The 12,521-nt window shown below is 34.2% G+C and overlaps 1 protein-coding gene across 2 annotated transcripts in view; it reads left to right on the top strand.

The window, feature by feature from the left end:
• MSRB3 (methionine sulfoxide reductase B3) overlaps window positions 1-12,521 on the top strand; it is a 164,831-nt gene that overhangs the window by 30,814 nt on the left and 121,496 nt on the right. The gene's annotated exons all lie outside the window — the stretch shown is intronic.

Below are 12,521 nucleotides of genomic sequence, written 5' to 3'. Positions count from 1 at the left end.
AAAAGATATTTATGCCTGGGATGTTAGGGGAACTCAGAGAAAGAACCCACAGAAGCTCTTGGGTTAGGGGCAAAATTTTTGTAAAGGAGGAAGGTCTTTGAGGTTTAAAGGAGGACTTCACAGAGGATGTAATTTTTAAGTGGAATCTCAGTCTATGAACATCAGTTAGCCAAAAAATGGATAGGACAGTTCTAGGATATGGAGTAGCATGGGCAAAATGTAAAGGCCTGAAAGAGCAAGGTATGTTCTGTGAGATGCAGGTTATTTCTTGGGATAGCTTGGGTGGATGACGGCAAGTGCAAAAGGCGAAGAAGGAAAGTAGCCAAGTCATGAAATGCCTCATATGATGCTTTAAGGAATTTAAGTCTTGGGGAAGGGATGAAGGGGAAATAACATGACTTGATTTGCATTTTATAGGGATTCTTGATTTAGTATGGTGGAAGGTCAATGTTTGGTTCCAGATGTTTCTATGAGACAACTAGGATGGCAACTTGATTTGAATGGTAGCTAAGGCCTTTTTCTTGAAGCTGTATTTGAGTAGTAAATGTCTGTTTGTTTAAAAATAGATTTTATGTCTATTTATGATGACTTGAGAGGCTCATGAAGCTTAATTCATGACTCTTATAGTTCTTTTGCCTCCCTGAGCTAGCCATGCCCTTGCAATGCCCCAGCAGAGAACACTGAAGGGGTTTGAGGTGGGAGGGACTCATGAAATGCTGAGTCTTAGCAGTGGTCATAACAGTTGGTTTGGAAAGAAGGAAGATGGGGGCCCCTGGGTTGCTCAATGAGTTAAGCACCCAACCCTTGATTTTAGATCAGGTCATGATCTCAGGGTCTTGAGATTGAGCCCCTTGTTGGGCTCCATGCTGGGTGTGGAGTCCACTTGGGATTCTCTCTTTCCCTCTCCCTGTGGCTCTCCCCTGCTCTCTCTCTCTCAGAAAACAAAAAACCAAACCAAACCAAACCAAAACAAAAAAAACAAATCCAAACAAAACAAAAAGAGGGGAGGTGGATTTGAGAGATTTTTAGGTTGTCGAACTGATAAGGTTTACCTGCTGAATTGTATATGAGCTTGAGGGAGAACATCGATCAATGTAGTCCCTGTGTCATGTGGAACTATTTCCTAAGTATGTACTATATATGACAGTGGGAATATGAAAGTTATTTAGTTTATACATAATTGCCATGTTTTCCACTGAAAAAATCCCCAAAGTGTAAGAACACCAGTAGTGTTCTGTAACATGAGTGTTCTATACACAGAGGAGCCTAAATATTTGTGGTGACAACTTATCAATAAATAAGTTAATTAATGGTATATTCCTCGAGATACTAGAATCATGAAATTGAAGGATTTCATAATGAAATTGTTTAATTGAGGTATAAGTATCTTTAAATTTTGATATCAAAATGATTCAAAGGTACATTCAACAAAGCTGATAATTCCTAAGCAGTAACCATTACCACATAGTGCTTAAACACACAAATTCTGGGATTTGACAGAATTTGAAGTCTGGTTTTGCTACTTAACTAGCTGTGTACATTGGCTTCCTTGTTTGTAAGATGGGAGTTAATAATAGTACTCACCTGAAAGGTAGCTGTGGAGGGTGAAATAGATTAGGATGTGAAAAGTGAATGGAACCCTAGCAAGGATATAGCAAGTCACCATATGTAACTATCACTGAGTTCACTATAGATTTCTTTTTCTTTCTTTCTTTTCTTTCTTCTACATATCTATCCTCTTTGTATTTTTGTAGTACAATAGACTTTAAGTACATATAAATATGTCCTTTCATTTAACTATTTTCACTTTATTAAGAACCATAAATGCACTTTCTGATTGAGAAATAATCATTTCAATCTGTTGTTTTTATCTCTTTCTTTTACTTATACATCTTGCCTAACCAGAATTCAAGTCCCATAAATATACATGTTTCTTTTATTCTTACTCTCCAGTACTGATGGAAGCCAAAGTGTCTTTCTGGCTTGCAGATCCATTTTAATTTGATAGATGTATTGGCTAGAATAGTATTCCATAATGCCTTAGTCATTCAAGCACCACTTTTTAAAGCATTTTGAAAGTAAGTCTTTCTAGCATTTACATACTTTACGATTTGAATATTAGTAAAATCATTACCATCCGTTTCTCTAACAAAATTGTATTCTTAGAAATACAGGAATGTTGAAGAAATTAAGTCCAACAGGAATGAAACAAACTATATTTTGAAAAATAAAAGTGAAGTTGAAGTGGGAATGCTAGTTCCTATTACTTTGTCTAAGTAGGGAGGGAAGAGGTCAAAATTGGAGGTATAGGAAATTAAGGTGGAAGTCTGGAGTCTTGCTTTAATTTATTGTTCCTTGGTCAAAACCCATTACAACAAAAATCTCTGTAAATCAAAAAGATTTCTGCTCCCTTAGCCAATACCCTGCTAATTTCAGATATTATTCAATACAAAATAATTCCAGAACCAAAAAATAATTGGGATGGACTCTTAAAATTGATTATAACTGGATTAACCTGAATGGAGGCCATATCCTGAAAGGGTGACCTATCATTTTTCAGCTTTGACTTACTTTGCTTCTTATTTTTTAATAAAGCTTAATTTTAATTTAGAGCTTATTAAGTGTATCTGAGTTATGGTTCACTCATGTTTGTAATTAAAGGTAATTTCTTTCTCTCTCAGATTTTTTTCTTAATTTCCTATAACAGTTTCATTTTGTATCAAAAGAGCACTGGGATAGGAGTCAGAAAACTAACCACAGCCCTATCACTACCTTGTGTACCATGGACATGTAAACTTCTTCTGATCTCAGTATCTTTATCTTTAAAACAAAGAATTCAAATTAAATCATCTATTCAGTTCTGTGATTTTATTAACTGTTGTTTTTACTTTTGGCTCTAGCTTAATCAAATCTAGAAGCTCAGTACTAATTAATGGCTGGGAATTTATTTTAAAAAATCTCCTACGTTATGGTGGGAGGACAGAAATCTTTTCCACATTTGAACATTAGAATTACTTACCACTATATCAAGACTGAAGCATTATCTGAGGAGGGATTAGGAAGAACAATTTTCTACATAGTTTCAGTGCTTGATAAAAATTAAGTCTAATTGTAGCTTAGGCTAGATAGCCTGGTAGCTTTCAGCCAAGTGAGAGTGTTTGTCTAAATAGTACTAATTACAGTGATAAATTGTACTTTTCTCTAATATCGTACACATAACATGTGGTTGTTACTTTACTTCATTGGCGTATTTAACAGTCACCATGAATTGAAGAGGCACATGGCTGTGATGTAGTTTTTAAAGATATCATAATATCCTAATGTAGAAATGAGAAGTTTTAAAGAGATATATTTTGCAAATGGTGTTTGCAAGTCATAGAATATCATCTGTATAACTAGAACTCTCTAGAGCTTAGCACAATGCCTGGCACTTGATAAATATTTGTTAAGTGAATGAATAAACCTTTGGAAAGTTTACATGTAGGTGAAGTGATAGCTGTAACAGATAGTACACATTTTTTTTAATCTTTTTAAAAATATTTTATTTATTTAACAGAGAGAAATCACAACTAGGCAGAGAGGCAGGCAGAGAGAGAGGAGGAAGCAGGCTCCCTGCAGAGCAGAGAGCCCGATATGGGGCTCCATCCCAGGACCCTGGGCAGAGCAGAGAGCCCGATATGGGGCTCGATCCCAGGACCCTGGGATCATGACCTGAGCTGAAGGCAGAGGCTTTAACCCATTGAGCCACCCAGGCACCCCAATAGTACACATTTATTTGAGACTCTTTTACATGGGAAGATTAAAACAAACTTCATAGTTTCGCTGCCTTTTGAATATATTATGAAAAACGATTTCTCTTTTTTCATTTTGTTGCATTTAATACAATATAGTTGATATGGTAGGTATAAAACACATTGTAGCTAAACAAAGAGCAAAAAAGTGGTAACGCGAATTCATTGTGTATTATCCAGACTTGGCCAGACTTGATTTAACTTTTCTCTCAGTTTGAGTTTTAGTGGTAGATAAACTGTTTGAGAAAGGGAATAGGTACATATTATGCTTATTATGAGAATTAAGAATTCCAGCTCTTTTGATCACTTTTCTCTGGAGCAAGTTCATGTCATTTTTTATGCTTTAAATTTTCCATTTGTAAAGAGGAGCTCCAACAGACATGCTCCAAAGCAACATGCATAGGTAAGAATAACTATTACCCAAGTTGAAGCTGGCACAGTTCATTAATGGCATCTGATGGTATGCTTATATACTTAAAAAAAAAAAAAGAATTGAGGTCATCAGTGTGCTTGCTGTTCATCTATTACATAGATTGGCTTTCTATGCCAGTTTTATTTTTTAACCTTTTAGGGTTATGAAAAGATGAATCATCTCCATGATTCTTTGATAAATGTTATGATTCTCCTCCCCCAGAAAGTACATCTGTGAACCTACACACAATTTTTCATATAATTTCATTTTTTTCCTGTTAAATTATATTCCGAAACCCTTAAGGGAGGGCTCTTTGACCACAGGTTCAGAGCCTGTGTTCTAAACAATACGCATGATACTAACATAAAAACTGACTAGAACATAGTATATCTGATTTCTTTATTGATACCACCAATAGAATTCTCTCCTGCATGTTTAGATTAATGCTCGCCATTGTTCAGTTACACCATTGTCTTACATGCTCATCTTACCTAGCTTCCTTGATTATATTAAAAATGCTTTGGGGAGATTTTAAAAAAAGAAACAGATAATATTTAAAAAATAGGCCTACAAATTTCAACTCACATAATTCACAAAATCATGTGACTAATTGAATTGTACCCACTTTTTCCGGTAGATGGCACTAGATTTACATTCTTTCACAGCATGCAAGTGTACTGATATCATTAGCACATAGGTGCATTGTGAAAACGTAAACAAAAGTATGTAAAGAATATCCAGTTAAGAACATATGGATTTACAAACCACAAGTTTTTCTGCTTATATTATGTTCAAACAATATTTGTAGAGTGCAAAACCTTTTTCCATTTTCAATAGGATTCCAAGTCCCTTAGGCTTGGACATCTCATCGAAATTGTCTTTCATGTATAGACTTTCTATAAACTAAAACAAGTTTTCATAAATTAACTTATCTTAAATCCAAATAGCTGATTTAACAGTAATTTATAGCATTATATGCAACTAAATTTTCTTCAGCAGACCACCCAAGAATGAAAGGAAATTTCACATTTTGTTTTGCTATGTTTTGAATTTTTATAGAATCTTGAAAATGTTATTAGTTTAACGTGTTGATTGTTAAACATGAATTAAAATATTTTTGGAAATTAAGAGAAATTATATTTAAAATGTTGATTAATGAGTACTCTGATGCAACTATATTTTTTCTAAAACAAAATGTTTTAGTAGATCTATGATATAATAAAGTTTTAATGTTAATGTTGAAAACTTGCTGTATGACATCTAATTACAATATGAGTTTTAAAAACTATTTGTGCACAAAGCTAAATTACTATAGCACAATACATCTGTATGGATAAGATGTTGGGCATATGGTTTGTTAAATGTGGATTTTGTTAATTTTTTATTAAATATGGAATAAATTCTTCATATATACATTAATGATTATAAAAGATGTAGCGATATCTAGTAGCAAGGGAGATAAAAATGGGCATGAACAAAAGATAAAAAAATTTTAGTTTGAGTAACTCCCTGGTTGACTAACAGTGACTGTAAAGAATATAAAACATGTTGATGAGTTCTGAAAACAAATGATAATTCTGCAGGGTTAGATTATTTAGACAATATGGACTCTTGGGGAATCTTATAAGTAGAGTTATTAGATGTTTATCTAACTAAACATGCTCACAGGAATGTTACCTATCAGATCATATAGAAGGGTTTATGCAAACAAGCCAGGACCACCTTTCGCTCTCAACAACAAACATGTTTAGTGAAGAAATGAGGCCTATTTGGCAGTTTACAAGGACTCACTAATATTGAGGCTAGACACTGGATGAATTGTCATTGTCAGTCTTTTCCAATTTGTAGATTCATCCGATATATTTTGTTTAGAGGTTAAATTTCTCATCACTGCTTTTGCTAGATACATTTTTTTTTTTTTTCACATTTCAAAGAACTTTTATTAGGTACGCTGTGTGGCCTGACCAAAGGTAACAAAAAGCAATCTATATATTTAGTAAATAAGAATAACCTCTTTTTTTTTTTTTTTTTTTTTTTTTTTGGAATTAGCAATTCCTTTGTGGAGTTTTTATTTTTATTTTTTGTTTTTATGTTTGTGTTTTTTTTTTTTTGTGCAAAAAGAATGAATACTGTTACGCTGCTAGATACATTTTAATTTAAAATACTTTAAAAAAGGTTTTACTGAGATGCAGTGGCAAATTATTTCTAATTTCTGTGCATTTGCATTTAAAAATCAACCATTTATTTAAAAATTTAAAATTTCTATTCGTTTATTTCAATTCCCTATTTTTTCTTTTCTTTTTTTTACATCTAGTATACTTGTATTAGCCACTTAAAAATGTATGTTATAAAAAATATACCAAGGAAGGACAAAGATGTTATTTAGGTGATTTGTAAGAGCTATACATTTATAGAATTTAAATTTATCCAACTACTATGATAACCATTTCCTTCAAAACTAGATATATTTATTATATCCAGCCATAATTGCAAGCAAAGAATGGAGTGTTAATTTAAATCATTAGATTATTTTAATTTTAAGTAAGCAAAGAAAATCCAAAATTCTATAGCTTAGTTTTTAAGATTTTGTTCTGTTGTAGAAGTGCATTTTGACTCACGGAATGAGACAGCTGTTCATACTATATTCCATTTTGATTATTATTTTAATAGTTCTTGTTCAAATTTTAGATAACATTGTAAGTTTCAGATCTTGCTGTCCTATTACTGGTATTGATGAAGAAATAGATTGGAAGCTTAGTCTGTATTTACTAGCTTGTTTAACTTGCTTTCTGACCCCATTAATCTGCTTTATGTCTTTTATTCCTGTTCTTCATCTGTAAACCGAGAATGACTTAACAATCTTTTCAAATCTTTCACGATTAGATATGACCCTCAGGTATTAACATTATCTCACATTTCCTGGAAATGTATTCTGTGCCACCTTAATCCCTGGCTCTACGGGGAAATAAGCTGGAAAAATTAAAAAAGGAGGGGTGGGACATTAAATATGTCTGGGAAAGGGTTTGATTGGCCAAAATCTACTTCTAAGGTAGGAAAATCCTTGGTTCCTTCAGAGTAAGCTCCGGAAAGGCAGAAATTTTTTTTGCCTCTTTAGTTCACTACTATAACTCTGCTGCTAGAATTGTATCTTGTCACTTAATAGGTGTTTGATAAATATTTGTGGAATGAATTAAGTAGCATCCTGTTATGTATCAAAATAATGCCACATTGTAAATAATGTGACCTCTGTTTTTAAGAAATGTATATCCTGGTGAGAAAGATGGCCACTGTGGGTCCAGGTTTTGTTATCTATAGGATGAAGGAAGTTATATACTTGATGGTTTTATGATTCTATATAAACACTTCCTCCTTTGCTTTCCCTCCTATGGAGGGAGTAAGAGAAATGAGAAGCACTCTGCTTCTTTCTGAACAGAATGGCTGACTGGCTTCTTGGAATAGGATCTGAAGCAATGACAGATATTGAAGGAATGTGTAGATGTAATTAGCAGGAAGTCGTAGGGGTGGGGATGGCGACATGGGGGTGGGAATGGACTGAGCACAGGGGTTAGTAAAAGATGGGCATGTTAAAGCACAACAAAGCAGGAGCTCAAGAAAGAAATGTAATGAATGAATAAATTAAAGTAGGAACGCTGCAAACAAGAGAGCCTGGCTCTCATTAACCAGGTGTGTGACCATGTCAAGTAACTTTGTTAGGACCTGGTTTCCTCATGAGAGCTTTGGACTAGAAGTTCCTCATTTCCCATATTATAACTTGAGGAACACTAATTAATACCCTGTAAAAGTGATCCTATTGTCAGATTGAGAAACTGCATGCTATCATATTTTATAACTTCTGTTTTTACAGTTTATCATCTTGATAATGAGGATGCAGTTTAACCAATCATGTGAGAAAATATTATGTTATTGGCAACTCTTTTTTACTTTCGTAGTAGAGTGTAAAGTAATGGTGTGTTGAAATGCCACATATTTAATAATGTACATCAGTATTAAGAAAAATCTTTGAAAAGATCTTCATTTAAAAACCCATGTAACCTTGATTTTTCCAATATAGTTTGACTGTGGAAATTTATTCTCACCAACCCTCTACCCAACCCCCCCACCTCCTTGTAAGAACAACCTATTAGCATTTTTTTTTTTTTTTTGAGTCTGTGTGTTACAGATTACATTTTGGGAAGTGCTGGATTAGATAATCTCTTTGTCTTAAATCCAAAGATTTAATGGATTATTAGCCTGTAACAGAAGATTTGAATGTGGAACTCAAGAAAGGATTCAGAATAGTAATAAAAGAAAAAAAATTAATCTATCATCAATTATTCTTTTTTTAATTGCACTGATTTAAATTTTAATGCTGCAATTTTTTTTAAGATTTTATTTTTTTAAGTAATCTCTACACCCAATGTGGGGCTTGAACTTACAACCCCAAGATCAAGAGACACATGCTCCACTGACTGAGCCTGCCAGGCACCCCTGTTGTTGCAGTTTTTAAATTAAATTCCAAGAAACATAGCCAAAGTCCTCATTTAGAAGACATCTTTTTGGAAGAAAATTTAAATACAAATAATTAAAATGGGGAGTTGAATAAATATTTAAATGCAGCATATACTTACTTAGTACTTACTCTTGCCCGGGCACATTGCTAAGTGCGGGGAGTGCAAAGGTAACCAAGATATGTATGTACTCTGTCTTTCAAGGAGATACTGAATAATTCAGGAGAAGTCCTATGCCTTTTCTTTAGTTGTCTCGGTGATAAAGAAAAATATAAAAATTTTTAGTTTTTTTCACTCTAGAATCTTTCAGATTTTTCTGGAACATACGGACTCAAATTTAGCTATTCATTGAGTAACAATTGCAGACTTGTTTTCTGTTCATTGTTATAGAATTAATTTAGATTTTAAATTTGATTTGGGAGATAATGTAATTTTGGAAGTTTATAAAGCCAAGCTCTCAGACAATATAAATTTTATTTTCTTTCTAATGAAGTATTCTTAATGTTACATTTAAACAGAATTCTGCATCCCTAAGTGGTAGATCCTATCCTTCCTTTTTGTGGATAGTTACCCCTCATCTTCCCTTCAGTCTGTGTTCTCAAAGGGGCAAGGCAGGATGGGAGAGCTATTTTTTGCAAGTCTTTTTGATTGCATGTGAAATGTAGAATGGAAATGAGGCTGTCTGTTTTTAATTTTTTTTTCTTTCCCTGTATGGGCCATGATGTTCTAGTGAAGACCCATACTAGAAAAAAAAATTAAAAACAGGGAACTCCAACTTTGTCAGACATTTCACATGCAATCAGATAGACTTGAAGTTAAATGACTTTCTCTTCCACCATTGTCACTTGGTGATGACGGTGCCTTTAAAAATTCTTTTTTTACTCATATGCTTTGCAAGCAAGAAAATGCTTTTTGCATCAAGAGATGTTTTAAATATTTCCCAAAACTTAGGCTTTATGGTCCACATTAATGTAAAAATCATTGCTCTTGGTATTTGCATTACATTCTGAAGAGTTGATAAAGTACTCTAGTTCTTTTAGATACTTAAAGAACCTTGATAAAATTGTTGCTACGTATGACTTCAGCAATTAAAAATTTACTTGTGACACACAAGTAATAGATAGAAATACAAAATGTGGTTTCTGTCTTACAGAGTCATTCAGGTGAATGTTTCACCGGGATGCACATAGTGGAAAGCGTCTCCACGTTTCCTATCAAGAAACTCATGCCTCCCTACTTATGAGAGCTTACTATTAAAAGCTAGAATTTTAAACCATATTAATAGGCTTTGGATGTTGTGGGAAATAAATGTACTCCCATTGACTTCCAGTGAGAAAAAGCTTGCACACATTCCCCTTAATATTAAAACTGCCTTCTTTCTTTCTTTTTTTTAAAAAATATTTTATTTATTTATTTGACAGAGAGATCACAAATAGGCAGAGAGGCAGGCGGGGGTTGGGGGGGAGAAGCAGGCTCCCTGCTGAGCAGAAAGCCTAATGCGGGGCTCAATCCCAGGACCCTGGGATCATGACCTGAGCTGAAGGCAGAGGCTCAACCCACTAAGCCACCCAGGCACCCCAAAACTGCCTTGTTTCTCAGCTCCACAATTTCTCCTCTTCCAAATCTAAATCCACACTTTATCCTGTCTGTTTTTACTTTGGTAAGTTAGCTGGTATCTCTTATGTGAAAAACCCTTTGGATTCCCTTCATCAGACCCAGATACCACCTTGACACTGAACACATTTGATCACACTACATCTCAGCTTGTCTAGATGGAGTTCTCTGCCCTATTTGAATCTTCTCTAGCCCTCTGAGCCTATAGATGCTGTTTCTACAAATTATATGAGTTTTCCATATCTCAGTTACAATCGGACCTCGTCAATTTAGATGGGCAAAGTTTGAGAATATTAATGTCATCTTTGTTAACGTTCTATACACAAAATTTTGTGTATACTTTTACCATGCAACTGCTCATTGTATTGGTGGCTTTTCCTATATCTTTCCTGCTAGAATGTGTGCTCTCCTAAGATCGGAACCTTGACTTACTTGTTTTTAACTTTCCAGAGTTCATCATAGTTCTTGATTCACTGTAGATGTTTAATAAGTAGTTGTAGAATGTATGAATTAATATGAGGTTCAACAGTTTGTATTGTCAAAGAATTTATAATCTGGGAAAATAAAGTGGAAACAACTGAAGACATTTGAGAGTAGTTGAATAAATGCTATTTTAGCCCATGTAAATAGTACCTTGTAGAGTAAATGCACTAGAACTAAGGGTATACAGAAGAAAGGAGTTATCAGAGTAGGGACGAATTTTTCTGAATAAATATGAATTTATTTGGAATTTATCTGAATAAATAAGTATGTAGACCTGGAAGGAAAATTTCCTTAAAAGTATTCTCTCAATTTATCTATTCAGACCTTCAGTATGGAAACCAGAGACCAATTTTATCATTCAGCTATGCTCCACTAAAACATATGGTCTTGTTTAATTCAAAACATTTAAAATGGTATGTTGCCTTGGCATGCTTCTAATGTCCATTGATGTTAATTAGAACTCTGTGCATGCATCAACAGAATGTAACTGAAACCGATCTGTAGAACTATCTTATGTGAAGAGAAAAACAGTGAGAAGGCATGAAATGTGATAATTACTATGACAAGGATATGATTTTTCTCACATATAGAAAAAAAAATCTTTTGGAAGAAACAGTGGTCTTGCTTTCTGACTCTCAAGACCTGAAGTTTTATTTTCTTTGTGTTATATTTAGAACTTGGAGGATGAATGAAATGAAACTGAACCTAAGTGTAAAAATTAGAAATGTTTTTAAACATGGAAACCAGGTTGAGGTACAAATTTTAAACTTTCTTTAGTTATGAATATTCCCTGACATCACCTGCACAAGCATTCGGCAGGGAGGAGGGACCGGATTGTTCCAGAAAGGTAAAAGCATCCTTTGGCTAAAGGATTTTGCTCTCTGGGTCTATCAAAAATTTATCACTGAAAAACACCTATTGAGTGTCCTCTCACACATGACTCCAGGTTGGGAATGATAACCTGTAGTCTGAAAGGGATGACATTAATTACACAGAGCAAGTTAGCAGAGACTGCACACTAGTTCTGGATTCAAAGTTCAGCCAGTCAGATGTTCTCAGAGAGCTATTTCTAGGACAACACTTTGCTAAAAGGATATTCCCTAACATTTCTCTTGGGATTAAAAAGTAATGCCAGACAATGTCTGTACAAAGATATGTAATTGTAAATTTCCTGATTTAAAAACTTACTCTTTGCATGTTTAAATTGTTGCTTTCTGCCTCATTCACATTCAGGATTTGGCACGTGTGTTGCAGTTCCCTGTCTCTGTCTCTACCACTGGAGCATGAATTAGCGTAATCATCTCTTGTATTGGCCATGTCCTCTGTGTATTTAGAAAGCACCTCATGGATATCCATATAGCCAACTTCCTCTCTTCCTTCAGGGCTTTGTCCAATGTCACCTTCTCAGTGAGCCCTACCTTGACCATATTTAAGGTTACAGCCTGTAATTTCTTCCATTTCTAATCTTCTATGCTCTGCTCAGTTTTGCCCTTTTCCTTCCTGTGTACTTATCACCTTCTAAGAGGCTATCTAATTTGCTTACTTATTTTCATTGTGTTTTTTTCTGTCTTCCCCCACACCTGCTGCTTTTGCGGGGGCTCCATGAAAGCAGAATCTTTATTTTGTTCACTGGTATAGCCTTAGTACTTAGAGTAATGCCAGCATATAATAGGTGCTCAATGATTACAGGAGGAATAAATGAATATATTTTAT

The sequence above is a fragment of the Meles meles genome, chromosome 7 (assembly GCF_922984935.1).
Source record: "Meles meles chromosome 7, mMelMel3.1 paternal haplotype, whole genome shotgun sequence".
Lineage (NCBI taxonomy): Eukaryota > Metazoa > Chordata > Mammalia > Carnivora > Mustelidae > Meles > Meles meles.
Note: the sequence above shows the minus strand (reverse complement) of the source record. Positions and strands in the feature narration are given on the sequence as shown.